At 41.9% G+C, this 12,780-nt stretch overlaps 14 non-coding genes across 14 annotated transcripts; all 14 read left to right on the forward strand.

Moving 5' to 3' along the window:
• Positions 1 to 138: 138 nt before the first annotated feature.
• Positions 139 to 210, forward strand: trnap-cgg (transfer RNA proline (anticodon CGG)). The gene has a single exon. It is a non-coding gene; the product is annotated as a tRNA-Pro (tRNA).
• Positions 211 to 1,047: 837 nt separating this feature from the next.
• trnap-cgg (transfer RNA proline (anticodon CGG)) lies at positions 1,048 to 1,119 on the forward strand. Its single transcript has one exon. It is a non-coding gene; the product is annotated as a tRNA-Pro (tRNA).
• An 837-nt stretch (positions 1,120 to 1,956) lies between these two features.
• On the forward strand, positions 1,957 to 2,028 carry trnap-agg (transfer RNA proline (anticodon AGG)). The gene has a single exon. It is a non-coding gene; the product is annotated as a tRNA-Pro (tRNA).
• An 837-nt stretch (positions 2,029 to 2,865) lies between these two features.
• trnap-cgg (transfer RNA proline (anticodon CGG)) lies at positions 2,866 to 2,937 on the forward strand. Its single transcript has one exon. It is a non-coding gene; the product is annotated as a tRNA-Pro (tRNA).
• Positions 2,938 to 3,774: 837 nt separating this feature from the next.
• trnap-agg (transfer RNA proline (anticodon AGG)) lies at positions 3,775 to 3,846 on the forward strand. Its single transcript has one exon. It is a non-coding gene; the product is annotated as a tRNA-Pro (tRNA).
• Positions 3,847 to 4,683: 837 nt separating this feature from the next.
• trnap-agg (transfer RNA proline (anticodon AGG)) lies at positions 4,684 to 4,755 on the forward strand. Its single transcript has one exon. It is a non-coding gene; the product is annotated as a tRNA-Pro (tRNA).
• Positions 4,756 to 5,592: 837 nt separating this feature from the next.
• trnap-agg (transfer RNA proline (anticodon AGG)) lies at positions 5,593 to 5,664 on the forward strand. The gene has a single exon. It is a non-coding gene; the product is annotated as a tRNA-Pro (tRNA).
• Positions 5,665 to 6,501: 837 nt separating this feature from the next.
• On the forward strand, positions 6,502 to 6,573 carry trnap-agg (transfer RNA proline (anticodon AGG)). Its single transcript has one exon. It is a non-coding gene; the product is annotated as a tRNA-Pro (tRNA).
• An 837-nt stretch (positions 6,574 to 7,410) lies between these two features.
• On the forward strand, positions 7,411 to 7,482 carry trnap-agg (transfer RNA proline (anticodon AGG)). The gene has a single exon. It is a non-coding gene; the product is annotated as a tRNA-Pro (tRNA).
• Positions 7,483 to 8,319: 837 nt separating this feature from the next.
• Positions 8,320 to 8,391, forward strand: trnap-agg (transfer RNA proline (anticodon AGG)). The gene has a single exon. It is a non-coding gene; the product is annotated as a tRNA-Pro (tRNA).
• An 837-nt stretch (positions 8,392 to 9,228) lies between these two features.
• On the forward strand, positions 9,229 to 9,300 carry trnap-agg (transfer RNA proline (anticodon AGG)). Its single transcript has one exon. It is a non-coding gene; the product is annotated as a tRNA-Pro (tRNA).
• Positions 9,301 to 10,137: 837 nt separating this feature from the next.
• Positions 10,138 to 10,209, forward strand: trnap-agg (transfer RNA proline (anticodon AGG)). The gene has a single exon. It is a non-coding gene; the product is annotated as a tRNA-Pro (tRNA).
• Positions 10,210 to 11,046: 837 nt separating this feature from the next.
• Positions 11,047 to 11,118, forward strand: trnap-agg (transfer RNA proline (anticodon AGG)). The gene has a single exon. It is a non-coding gene; the product is annotated as a tRNA-Pro (tRNA).
• An 837-nt stretch (positions 11,119 to 11,955) lies between these two features.
• trnap-agg (transfer RNA proline (anticodon AGG)) lies at positions 11,956 to 12,027 on the forward strand. The gene has a single exon. It is a non-coding gene; the product is annotated as a tRNA-Pro (tRNA).
• The last annotated feature ends 753 nt before the right edge of the window (positions 12,028 to 12,780 follow it).

Raw genomic sequence — 12,780 nt, forward strand, 5'->3', positions numbered from 1 at the left:
CCCAATCTAACAGTCTCACAGTCACACTTGCATGTCAACAGCCCTGCTTGAGCTTCTAAATGTTGATGATGATGTGACATGGGAATCTGTTTTTTTAATTTAGAAAACATTTTATGTGTTGCCAGTTATGAGATTTATGGCTCGTTGGTCTAGTAGTATGATTCTCGCTTCGGGTGCGAGAGGTCCCGGGTTCAATTCCCGGACGAGCCCCAGTGACTTATGTAAGTTGTAGTTTTCTCCTCCAAGTAGCAAAACTCATAGGACTTCAACCAGGCAAGTGCTGTGCCAGAAAGTCCCACCTAGTTCTTCAACCGGTCTATCAAGGTATTATGGTCAACCATGTCAAATGCAGCACTGTGAGACCACGATTGAAATGTTGGCACTATCCGTGTTGGAGCGGATGTCATTACGGACTTTAACTACAACTGCCTGAGTGCTGCGATGTGAAGTAGAACATCAAAACAGTTATTTAATGTTAGGAGTTTGTACACACGTTGAAAAACAGCTTTTTCTATGATTTTACTAAGAAAGGGGAGGTTTTATACGGGCCTATAGCTGTTCGTAAGTGACCTCTCTAGACTGGCACAGAGGAACAATACCTGAAAGCTGAGACTTATTCAAAATGTCTGAAAGCCATACAATGTGCAACACTCTTAAAAAACCCTTTTGACAGAGTATCAAGGCAACAAGTGGTGGAATTCAGCTGGTGTATGATGTCAGCCAGGTTCCTATGAGTATTTAGAGAGAATTGTGTCCAGGTTTTTCTCATTGGACACAGAGGTGGAATATACCCTGTATCTACCATTGAAACACTGACTGACTTTCTGATTTTCTCAACTTTGTCGCAGAAATTAGTGTACTCTGTAATGCACTCAGTCATCGAATTGATGTTGTTTCCATGGAGATCGTCCCAATCTAACAGTCTCACAGTCACACTTGCATGTCAACAGCCCTGCTTGAGCTTCTAAATGTTGATGATGATGTGACATGGGAATCTGTTTTTTTAATTTAGAAAAAATTTAATGTGTTGCCAGTTATGAGATTTATGGCTCGTTGGTCTAGTAGTATGATTCTCGCTTCGGGTGCGAGAGGTCCCGGGTTCAATTCCCGGACGAGCCCCAGTGACTTATGTAAGTTGTAGTTTTTTCCTCCAAGTAGCAAAACTCATAGGACTTCAACCAGGCAAGTGCTGTGCCAGAAAGTCCCACCTAGTTCTTCAACCGGTCTATCAAGGTATTATGGTCAACCATGTCAAATGCAGCACTGTGAGACCACGATTGAAATGTTGGCACTATCCGTGTTGGAGCGGATGTCATTACGGACTTTAACTACAACTGCCTGAGTGCTGCGATGTGAAGGAGAACATCAAAACAGTTATTTAATGTTAGGAGTTTGTACACACGTTGAAAAACAGCTTTTTCTATGATTTTACTAAGAAAGGGGAGGTTTTATACGGGCCTATAGCTGTTCGTAAGTGACCTCTCTAGACTGGCACAGAGCAACAATACCTGAAAGCTGAGACTTATTCAAAATGTCTGAAAGCCATACAATGTGCAACACTCTTAAAAAACCCTTTTGACAGAGTATCATGGCAACAAGTGGTGGATTTCAACTGGTGTATGATGTCAGCCAGGTTCCTATGAGTATTTAGAGAGAATTGTGTCCAGGTTTTTCTCATTGGACACAGAGGTGGAATATACCCTGTATCTACCATTGAAACACTGACTGACTTTCTGATTTTCTCAACTTTGTCGCAGAAATTAGTGTACTCTGTAATGCACTCAGTCATCGAATTGATGTTGTTTCCATGGAGATCGTCCCAATCTAACAGTCTCACAGTCACACTTGCATGTCAACAGCCCTGCTTGAGCTTCTAAATGTTGATGATGATGTGACATGGGAATCTGTTTTTTTAATTTACAAAAAATGTTATGTGTTGCCAGTTATGAGATTTATGGCTCGTTGGTCTAGTAGTATGATTCTCGCTTAGGGTGCGAGAGGTCCCGGGTTCAATTCCCGGACGAGCCCCAGTGACTTATGTAAGTTGTAGTTTTCTCCTCCAAGTAGCAAAACTCATAGGACTTCAACCAGGCAAGTGCTGTGCCAGAAAGTCCCACCTAGTTCTTCAACCGGTCTATCAAGGTATTATGGTCAACCATGTCAAATGCAGCACTGTGAGACCACGATTGAAATGTTGCCACTATCCGTGTTGGAGCGGATGTCATTACGGACTTTAACTACAACTGCCTGAGTGCTGCGATGTGAAGGAGAACATCAAAACAGTTATTTAATGTTAGGAGTTTGTACACACGTTGAAAAACAGCTTTTTCTATGATTTTACTAAGAAAGGGGAGGCTTTATACGGGCCTATAGCTGTTCGTAAGTGACCTCTCTAGACTGGCACAGAGGAACAATACCTGAAAGCTGAGACTTATTCAAAATGTCTGAAAGCCATACAATGTGCAACACTCTTAAAAAACCCTTTTGACAGAGTATCATGGCAACAAGTGGTGGAATTCAGCTGGTGTATGATGTCAGCCAGGTTCCTATGAGTATTTAGAGAGAATTGTGTCCAGGTTTTTCTCATTGGACACAGAGGTGGAATATACCCTGTATCTACCATTGAAACACTGACTGACTGTCTGATTTTCTCAACTTTGTCGCAGAAATTAGTGTACTCTGTAATGCACTCAGTCATCGAATTGATGTTGTTTCCATGGAGATCGTCCCAATCTAACAGTCTCACAGTCACACTTGCATGTCAACAGCCCTGCTTGAGCTTCTAAATGTTGATGATGATGTGACATGGGAATCTGTTTTTTTAATTTAGAAAACATTTTATGTGTTGCCAGTTATGAGATTTATGGCTCGTTGGTCTAGTAGTATGATTCTCGCTTCGGGTGCGAGAGGTCCCGGGTTCAATTCCCGGACGAGCCCCAGTGACTTATGTAAGTTGTAGTTTTTTCCTCCAAGTAGCAAAACTCATAGGACTTCAACCAGGCAAGTGCTGTGCCAGAAAGTCCCACCTAGTTCTTCAACCGGTCTATCAAGGTATTATGGTCAACCATGTCAAATGCAGCACTGTGAGACCACGATTGAAATGTTGGCACTATCCGTGTTGGAGCGGATGTCATTACGGACTTTAACTACAACTGCCTGAGTGCTGCGATGTGAAGGAGAACATCAAAACAGTTATTTAATGTTAGGAGTTTGTACACACGTTGAAAAACAGCTTTTTCTATGATTTTACTAAGAAAGGGGAGGTTTTATACGGGCCTATAGCTGTTCGTAAGTGACCTCTCTAGACTGGCACAGAGCAACAATACCTGAAAGCTGAGACTTATTCAAAATGTCTGAAAGCCATACAATGTGCAACACTCTTAAAAAACCCTTTTGACAGAGTATCATGGCAACAAGTGGTGGATTTCAACTGGTGTATGATGTCAGCCAGGTTCCTATGAGTATTTAGAGAGAATTGTGTCCAGGTTTTTCTCATTGGACACAGAGGTGGAATATACCCTGTATCTACCATTGAAACACTGACTGACTTTCTGATTTTCTCAACTTTGTCGCAGAAATTAGTGTACTCTGTAATGCACTAAGTCATCGAATTGATGTTGTTTCCATGGAGATCGTCCCAATCTAACAGTCTCACAGTCACACTTGCATGTCAACAGCCCTGCTTGAGCTTCTAAATGTTGATGATGATGTGACATGGGAATCTGTTTTTTTAATTTACAAAAAATGTTATGTGTTGCCAGTTATGAGATTTATGGCTCGTTGGTCTAGTAGTATGATTCTCGCTTAGGGTGCGAGAGGTCCCGGGTTCAATTCCCGGACGAGCCCCAGTGACTTATGTAAGTTGTAGTTTTCTCCTCCAAGTAGCAAAACTCATAGGACTTCAACCAGGCAAGTGCTGTGCCAGAAAGTCCCACCTAGTTCTTCAACCGGTCTATCAAGGTATTATGGTCAACCATGTCAAATGCAGCACTGTGAGACCACGATTGAAATGTTGCCACTATCCGTGTTGGAGCGGATGTCATTACGGACTTTAACTACAACTGCCTGAGTGCTGCGATGTGAAGGAGAACATCAAAACAGTTATTTAATGTTAGGAGTTTGTACACACGTTGAAAAACAGCTTTTTCTATGATTTTACTAAGAAAGGGGAGGTTTTATACGGGCCTATAGCTGTTCGTAAGTGACCTCTCTAGACTGGCACAGAGCAACAATACCTGAAAGCTGAGACTTATTCAAAATGTCTGAAAGCCATACAATGTGCAACACTCTTAAAAAACCCTTTTGACAGAGTATCATGGCAACAAGTGGTGGAATTCAGCTGGTGTATGATGTCAGCCAGGTTCCTATGAGTATTTAGAGAGAATTGTGTCCAGGTTTTTCTCATTGGACACAGAGGTGGAATATACCCTGTATCTACCATTGAAACACTGACTGACTTTCTGATTTTCTCAACTTTGTCGCAGAAATTAGTGTACTCTGTAATGCACTCAGTCATCGAATTGATGTTGTTTCCATGGAGATCGTCCCAATCTAACAGTCTCACAGTCACACTTGCATGTCAACAGCCCTGCTTGAGCTTCTAAATGTTGATGATGATGTGACATGGGAATCTGTTTTTTTAATTTACAAAAAATTTTATGTGTTGCCAGTTATGAGATTTATGGCTCGTTGGTCTAGTAGTATGATTCTCGCTTAGGGTGCGAGAGGTCCCGGGTTCAATTCCCGGACGAGCCCCAGTGACTTATGTAAGTTGTAGTTTTCTCCTCCAAGTAGCAAAACTCATAGGACTTCAACCAGGCAAGTGCTGTGCCAGAAAGTCCCACCTAGTTCTTCAACCGGTCTATCAAGGTATTATGGTCAACCATGTCAAATGCAGCACTGTGAGACCACGATTGAAATGTTGGCACTATCCGTGTTGGAGCGGATGTCATTACGGACTTTAACTACAACTGCCTGAGTGCTGCGATGTGAAGGAGAACATCAAAACAGTTATTTAATGTTAGGAGTTTGTACACACGTTGAAAAACAGCTTTTTCTATGATTTTACTAAGAAAGGGGAGGTTTTATACGGGCCTATAGCTGTTCGTAAGTGACCTCTCTAGACTGGCACAGAGCAACAATACCTGAAAGCTGAGACTTATTCAAAATGTCTGAAAGCCATACAATGTGCAACACTCTTAAAAAACCCTTTTGACAGAGTATCATGGCAACAAGTGGTGGATTTCAACTGGTGTATGATGTCAGCCAGGTTCCTATGAGTATTTAGAGAGAATTGTGTCCAGGTTTTTCTCATTGGACACAGAGGTGGAATATACCCTGTATCTACCATTGAAACACTGACTGACTTTCTGATTTTCTCAACTTTGTCGCAGAAATTAGTGTACTCTGTAATGCACTCAGTCATCGAATTGATGTTGTTTCCATGGAGATCGTCCCAATCTAACAGTCTCACAGTCACACTTGCATGTCAACAGCCCTGCTTGAGCTTCTAAATGTTGATGATGATGTGACATGGGAATCTGTTTTTTTAATTTACAAAAAATGTTATGTGTTGCCAGTTATGAGATTTATGGCTCGTTGGTCTAGTAGTATGATTCTCGCTTAGGGTGCGAGAGGTCCCGGGTTCAATTCCCGGACGAGCCCCAGTGACTTATGTAAGTTGTAGTTTTCTCCTCCAAGTAGCAAAACTCATAGGACTTCAACCAGGCAAGTGCTGTGCCAGAAAGTCCCACCTAGTTCTTCAACCGGTCTATCAAGGTATTATGGTCAACCATGTCAAATGCAGCACTGTGAGACCACGATTGAAATGTTGCCACTATCCGTGTTGGAGCGGATGTCATTACGGACTTTAACTACAACTGCCTGAGTGCTGCGATGTGAAGGAGAACATCAAAACAGTTATTTAATGTTAGGAGTTTGTACACACGTTGAAAAACAGCTTTTTCTATGATTTTACTAAGAAAGGGGAGGTTTTATACGGGCCTATAGCTGTTCGTAAGTGACCTCTCTAGACTGGCACAGAGCAACAATACCTGAAAGCTGAGACTTATTCAAAATGTCTGAAAGCCATACAATGTGCAACACTCTTAAAAAACCCTTTTGACAGAGTATCATGGCAACAAGTGGTGGAATTCAGCTGGTGTATGATGTCAGCCAGGTTCCTATGAGTATTTAGAGAGAATTGTGTCCAGGTTTTTCTCATTGGACACAGAGGTGGAATATACCCTGTATCTACCATTGAAACACTGACTGACTTTCTGATTTTCTCAACTTTGTCGCAGAAATTAGTGTACTCTGTAATGCACTCAGTCATCGAATTGATGTTGTTTCCATGGAGATCGTCCCAATCTAACAGTCTCACAGTCACACTTGCATGTCAACAGCCCTGCTTGAGCTTCTAAATGTTGATGATGATGTGACATGGGAATCTGTTTTTTTAATTTACAAAAAATGTTATGTGTTGCCAGTTATGAGATTTATGGCTCGTTGGTCTAGTAGTATGATTCTCGCTTAGGGTGCGAGAGGTCCCGGGTTCAATTCCCGGACGAGCCCCAGTGACTTATGTAAGTTGTAGTTTTCTCCTCCAAGTAGCAAAACTCATAGGACTTCAACCAGGCAAGTGCTGTGCCAGAAAGTCCCACCTAGTTCTTCAACCGGTCTATCAAGGTATTATGGTCAACCATGTCAAATGCAGCACTGTGAGACCACGATTGAAATGTTGCCACTATCCGTGTTGGAGCGGATGTCATTACGGACTTTAACTACAACTGCCTGAGTGCTGCGATGTGAAGGAGAACATCAAAACAGTTATTTAATGTTAGGAGTTTGTACACACGTTGAAAAACAGCTTTTTCTATGATTTTACTAAGAAAGGGGAGGTTTTATACGGGCCTATAGCTGTTCGTAAGTGACCTCTCTAGACTGGCACAGAGCAACAATACCTGAAAGCTGAGACTTATTCAAAATGTCTGAAAGCCATACAATGTGCAACACTCTTAAAAAACCCTTTTGACAGAGTATCATGGCAACAAGTGGTGGAATTCAGCTGGTGTATGATGTCAGCCAGGTTCCTATGAGTATTTAGAGAGAATTGTGTCCAGGTTTTTCTCATTGGACACAGAGGTGGAATATACCCTGTATCTACCATTGAAACACTGACTGACTTTCTGATTTTCTCAACTTTGTCGCAGAAATTATTGTACTCTGTAATGCACTCAGTCATCGAATTGATGTTGTTTCCATGGAGATCGTCCCAATCTAACAGTCTCACAGTCACACTTGCATGTCAACAGCCCTGCTTGAGCTTCTAAATGTTGATGATGATGTGACATGGGAATCTGTTTTTTTAATTTACAAAAAATGTTATGTGTTGCCAGTTATGAGATTTATGGCTCGTTGGTCTAGTAGTATGATTCTCGCTTAGGGTGCGAGAGGTCCCGGGTTCAATTCCCGGACGAGCCCCAGTGACTTATGTAAGTTGTAGTTTTCTCCTCCAAGTAGCAAAACTCATAGGACTTCAACCAGGCAAGTGCTGTGCCAGAAAGTCCCACCTAGTTCTTCAACCGGTCTATCAAGGTATTATGGTCAACCATGTCAAATGCAGCACTGTGAGACCACGATTGAAATGTTGGCACTATCCGTGTTGGAGCGGATGTCATTACGGACTTTAACTACAACTGCCTGAGTGCTGCGATGTGAAGGAGAACATCAAAACAGTTATTTAATGTTAGGAGTTTGTACACACGTTGAAAAACAGCTTTTTCTATGATTTTACTAAGAAAGGGGAGGTTTTATACGGGCCTATAGCTGTTCGTAAGTGACCTCTCTAGACTGGCACAGAGCAACAATACCTGAAAGCTGAGACTTATTCAAAATGTCTGAAAGCCATACAATGTGCAACACTCTTAAAAAACCCTTTTGACAGAGTATCATGGCAACAAGTGGTGGAATTCAGCTGGTGTATGATGTCAGCCAGGTTCCTATGAGTATTTAGAGAGAATTGTGTCCAGGTTTTTCTCATTGGACACAGAGGTGGAATATACCCTGTATCTACCATTGAAACACTGACTGACTTTCTGATTTTCTCAACTTTGTCGCAGAAATTAGTGTACTCTGTAATGCACTCAGTCATCGAATTGATGTTGTTTCCATGGAGATCGTCCCAATCTAACAGTCTCACAGTCACACTTGCATGTCAACAGCCCTGCTTGAGCTTCTAAATGTTGATGATGATGTGACATGGGAATCTGTTTTTTTAATTTACAAAAAATTTTATGTGTTGCCAGTTATGAGATTTATGGCTCGTTGGTCTAGTAGTATGATTCTCGCTTAGGGTGCGAGAGGTCCCGGGTTCAATTCCCGGACGAGCCCCAGTGACTTATGTAAGTTGTAGTTTTCTCCTCCAAGTAGCAAAACTCATAGGACTTCAACCAGGCAAGTGCTGTGCCAGAAAGTCCCACCTAGTTCTTCAACCGGTCTATCAAGGTATTATGGTCAACCATGTCAAATGCAGCACTGTGAGACCACGATTGAAATGTTGGCACTATCCGTGTTGGAGCGGATGTCATTACGGACTTTAACTACAACTGCCTGAGTGCTGCGATGTGAAGGAGAACATCAAAACAGTTATTTAATGTTAGGAGTTTGTACACACGTTGAAAAACAGCTTTTTCTATGATTTTACTAAGAAAGGGGAGGTTTTATACGGGCCTATAGCTGTTCGTAAGTGACCTCTCTAGACTGGCACAGAGCAACAATACCTGAAAGCTGAGACTTATTCAAAATGTCTGAAAGCCATACAATGTGCAACACTCTTAAAAAACCCTTTTGACAGAGTATCATGGCAACAAGTGGTGGATTTCAACTGGTGTATGATGTCAGCCAGGTTCCTATGAGTATTTAGAGAGAATTGTGTCCAGGTTTTTCTCATTGGACACAGAGGTGGAATATACCCTGTATCTACCATTGAAACACTGACTGACTTTCTGATTTTCTCAACTTTGTCGCAGAAATTAGTGTACTCTGTAATGCACTCAGTCATCGAATTGATGTTGTTTCCATGGAGATCGTCCCAATCTAACAGTCTCACAGTCACACTTGCATGTCAACAGCCCTGCTTGAGCTTCTAAATGTTGATGATGATGTGACATGGGAATCTGTTTTTTTAATTTACAAAAAATGTTATGTGTTGCCAGTTATGAGATTTATGGCTCGTTGGTCTAGTAGTATGATTCTCGCTTAGGGTGCGAGAGGTCCCGGGTTCAATTCCCGGACGAGCCCCAGTGACTTATGTAAGTTGTAGTTTTCTCCTCCAAGTAGCAAAACTCATAGGACTTCAACCAGGCAAGTGCTGTGCCAGAAAGTCCCACCTAGTTCTTCAACCGGTCTATCAAGGTATTATGGTCAACCATGTCAAATGCAGCACTGTGAGACCACGATTGAAATGTTGCCACTATCCGTGTTGGAGCGGATGTCATTACGGACTTTAACTACAACTGCCTGAGTGCTGCGATGTGAAGGAGAACATCAAAACAGTTATTTAATGTTAGGAGTTTGTACACACGTTGAAAAACAGCTTTTTCTATGATTTTACTAAGAAAGGGGAGGTTTTATACGGGCCTATAGCTGTTCGTAAGTGACCTCTCTAGACTGGCACAGAGCAACAATACCTGAAAGCTGAGACTTATTCAAAATGTCTGAAAGCCATACAATGTGCAACACTCTTAAAAAACCCTTTTGACAGAGTATCATGGCAACAAGTGGTGGAATTCAGCTGGTGTATGATGTCAGCCAGGTTCCTATGAGTATTTAGAGAGAATTGTGTCCAGGTTTTTCTCATTGGACACAGAGGTGGAATATACCCTGTATCTACCATTGAAACACTGACTGACTTTCTGATTTTCTCAACTTTGTCGCAGAAATTAGTGTACTCTGTAATGCACTCAGTCATCGAATTGATGTTGTTTCCATGGAGATCGTCCCAATCTAACAGTCTCACAGTCACACTTGCATGTCAACAGCCCTGCTTGAGCTTCTAAATGTTGATGATGATGTGACATGGGAATCTGTTTTTTTAATTTACAAAAAATGTTATGTGTTGCCAGTTATGAGATTTATGGCTCGTTGGTCTAGTAGTATGATTCTCGCTTAGGGTGCGAGAGGTCCCGGGTTCAATTCCCGGACGAGCCCCAGTGACTTATGTAAGTTGTAGTTTTCTCCTCCAAGTAGCAAAACTCATAGGACTTCAACCAGGCAAGTGCTGTGCCAGAAAGTCCCACCTAGTTCTTCAACCGGTCTATCAAGGTATTATGGTCAACCATGTCAAATGCAGCACTGTGAGACCACGATTGAAATGTTGGCACTATCCGTGTTGGAGCGGATGTCATTACGGACTTTAACTACAACTGCCTGAGTGCTGCGATGTGAAGGAGAACATCAAAACAGTTATTTAATGTTAGGAGTTTGTACACACGTTGAAAAACAGCTTTTTCTATGATTTTACTAAGAAAGGGGAGGTTTTATACGGGCCTATAGCTGTTCGTAAGTGACCTCTCTAGACTGGCACAGAGCAACAATACCTGAAAGCTGAGACTTATTCAAAATGTCTGAAAGCCATACAATGTGCAACACTCTTAAAAAACCCTTTTGACAGAGTATCATGGCAACAAGTGGTGGAATTCAGCTGGTGTATGATGTCAGCCAGGTTCCTATGAGTATTTAGAGAGAATTGTGTCCAGGTTTTTCTCATTGGACACAGAGGTGGAATATACCCTGTATCTACCATTGAAACACTGACTGACTTTCTGATTTTCTCAACTTTGTCGCAGAAATTAGTGTACTCTGTAATGCACTCAGTCATCGAATTGATGTTGTTTCCATGGAGATCGTCCCAATCTAACAGTCTCACAGTCACACTTGCATGTCAACAGCCCTGCTTGAGCTTCTAAATGTTGATGATGATGTGACATGGGAATCTGTTTTTTTAATTTACAAAAAATTTTATGTGTTGCCAGTTATTGGATTTATGGCTCGTTGGTCTAGTAGTATGATTCTCGCTTAGGGTGCGAGAGGTCCCGGGTTCAATTCCCGGACGAGCCCCAGTGACTTATGTAAGTTGTAGTTTTCTCCTCCAAGTAGCAAAACTCATAGGACTTCAACCAGGCAAGTGCTGTGCCAGAAAGTCCCACCTAGTTCTTCAACCGGTCTATCAAGATATTATGGTCAACCATGTCAAATGCAGCACTGTGAGACCACGATTGAAATGTTGGCACTATCCGTGTTGGAGCGGATGTCATTACGGACTTTAACTACAACTGCCTGAGTGCTGCGATGTGAAGGAGAACATCAAAACAGTTATTTAATGTTAGGAGTTTGTACACACGTTGAAAAACAGCTTTTTCTATGATTTTACTAAGAAAGGGGAGGTTTTATACGGGCCTATAGCTGTTCGTAAGTGACCTCTCTAGACTGGCACAGAGCAACAATACCTGAAAGCTGAGACTTATTCAAAATGTCTGAAAGCCATACAATGTGCAACACTCTTAAAAAACCCTTTTGACAGAGTATCATGGCAACAAGTGGTGGATTTCAACTGGTGTATGATGTCAGCCAGGTTCCTATGAGTATTTAGAGAGAATTGTGTCCAGGTTTTTCTCATTGGACACAGAGGTGGAATATACCCTGTATCTACCATTGAAACACTGACTGACTTTCTGATTTTCTCAACTTTGTCGCAGAAATTAGTGTACTCTGTAATGCACTCAGTCATCGAATTGATGTTGTTTCCATGGAGATCGTCCCAATCTAACAGTCTCACAGTCACACTTGCATGTCAACAGCCCTGCTTGAGCTTCTAAATGTTGATGATGATGTGACTTGGGAATCTGTTTTTTTAATTTACAAAAAATGTTATGTGTTGCCAGTTATGAGATTTATGGCTCGTTGGTCTAGTAGTATGATTCTCGCTTAGGGTGCGAGAGGTCCCGGGTTCAATTCCCGGACGAGCCCCAGTGACTTATGTAAGTTGTAGTTTTCTCCTCCAAGTAGCAAAACTCATAGGACTTCAACCAGGCAAGTGCTGTGCCAGAAAGTCCCACCTAGTTCTTCAACCGGTCTATCAAGGTATTATGGTCAACCAAGTCAAATGCAGCACTGTGAGACCACGATTGAAATGTTGCCACTATCCGTGTTGGAGCGGGATGTCATTACGGACTTTAACTACAACTGCCTGAGTGCTGCGATGTGAAGGAGAACATCAAAACAGTTATTTAATGTTAGGAGTTTGTACACACGTTGAAAAACAGCTTTTTCTATGATTTTACTAAGAAAGGGGAGGTTTTATACGGGCCTATAGCTGTTCGTAAGTGACCTCTCTAGACTGGCACAGAGCAACAATACCTGAAAGCTGAGACTTATTCAAAATGTCTGAAAGCCATACAATGTGCAACACTCTTAAAAAACCCTTTTGACAGAGTATCATGGCAACAAGTGGTGGAATTCAGCTGGTGTATGATGTCAGCCAGGTTCCTATGAGTATTTAGAGAGAATTGTGTCCAGGTTTTTCTCATTGGACACAGAGGTGGAATATACCCTGTATCTACCATTGAAACACTGACTGACTTTCTGATTTTCTCAACTTTGTCGCAGAAATTAGTGTACTCTGTAATGCACTCAGTCATCGAATTGATGTTGTTTCCATGGAGATCGTCCCAATCTAACAGTCTCACAGTCACACTTGCATGTCAACAGCCCTGCTTGAGC

The sequence above is a fragment of the Cololabis saira genome, unplaced genomic scaffold (genome assembly GCF_033807715.1).
Source record: "Cololabis saira isolate AMF1-May2022 unplaced genomic scaffold, fColSai1.1 scf059, whole genome shotgun sequence".
Lineage (NCBI taxonomy): Eukaryota > Metazoa > Chordata > Actinopteri > Beloniformes > Belonidae > Cololabis > Cololabis saira.